Raw genomic sequence first — 1175 nt, 5'->3', positions numbered from 1 at the left:
CAGTTATGCAGTTTTTGATAAGCAGTTTATGTTACAGCAGAATCAAGACAATGTGTCAGGGAACAGTTCCAGTTCAGATGCAGTGCAGATGGATTTAGAAAACCAATTAATTGCTTCTGAGAGAGGTGAAAGTTCAAATCCAACACCTGATGATTCTATTCCAGATGATCTGCAAAATTACAATCTAGCCAGAGATAGACCGAGACGCACCGATATAAGACCTCCTAGCAGATTGGGTTATAAAGAGTTAGTCTCATGTGCACTTCTCATCAGCAGCGATGATCCAACCACTTTTTAAGGAGCTATCACTAGCCAGGAGAAAGAGAAATGGATGGATGCAATGGTTTAGGAGATGGAGACTATGCAGAAAAATCGCACATGGGAGCTAGTTCAGCTTCATAAGGGAAAAAAGACTATTGAGTGCAAATGGATGTACAAAATAAAACTAGCAGTATAAGATAAAGAAGGGAAAAAGTTCAAGGCTTAACTGGTAGCAAAGTGATTTTCACAGCAGATGAGAATAGATTATGATGAAATCTTTTCTCCTGTGATCAGACATATTTCAATCAGGGTGGTGTTTGCATTAGTAGTTATTTGAGATTTGCATTTGTAGCAGATGAATGTTAAAACTATTTTCTTGCATGGTCATTTGAAGGAGCAAATTTACATGAAGCAGCCAGAAGGGTTCACTTAATATGGACAGAAGCATCTAGTTTGCAGATTAAAGAAATTGCGGTATGAGTTGAAACAGTCTCCAAGACAATGCTACAAACGGTTTGACTCCTACGCGATTCAAATTGACTACAAGCGATGTGATTATGATTGTTGTGTTCATGTGAAGAGTCTTGATGATCGTTATATTATTTTTCTGTTACTGCATGTTGATGATATATTGATTGTTGCAAATAATATGAATGATGTCTGCGGTTTGAAAGCTTTATTGAGTCAAAAATTTGACATGAAAGACTTGGGTCCTCTAAAGAATATTCTTGAAATGGAGATCATCGAGATAGAGGCTCAAGACGATTATGTTTATCTCAACGAGGCTATGTTGAGAAAGTGTTGGACGGGTTTGAGATGATCAAAGTAAAGTCTGTGAGCACTCCATTGATAAATCATTTTAAGCTTTCTTCGGAACAGTGTCATAAGACATATACATAAATTGAAGACATGAC

Source organism: Phalaenopsis equestris, unplaced genomic scaffold (genome assembly GCF_001263595.1).
Source record: "Phalaenopsis equestris unplaced genomic scaffold, ASM126359v1 Scaffold001221, whole genome shotgun sequence".
Lineage (NCBI taxonomy): Eukaryota > Viridiplantae > Streptophyta > Magnoliopsida > Asparagales > Orchidaceae > Phalaenopsis > Phalaenopsis equestris.
The sequence above is the reverse complement of the archived record's forward strand: the minus strand, read 5'-3'. Positions refer to the sequence as shown.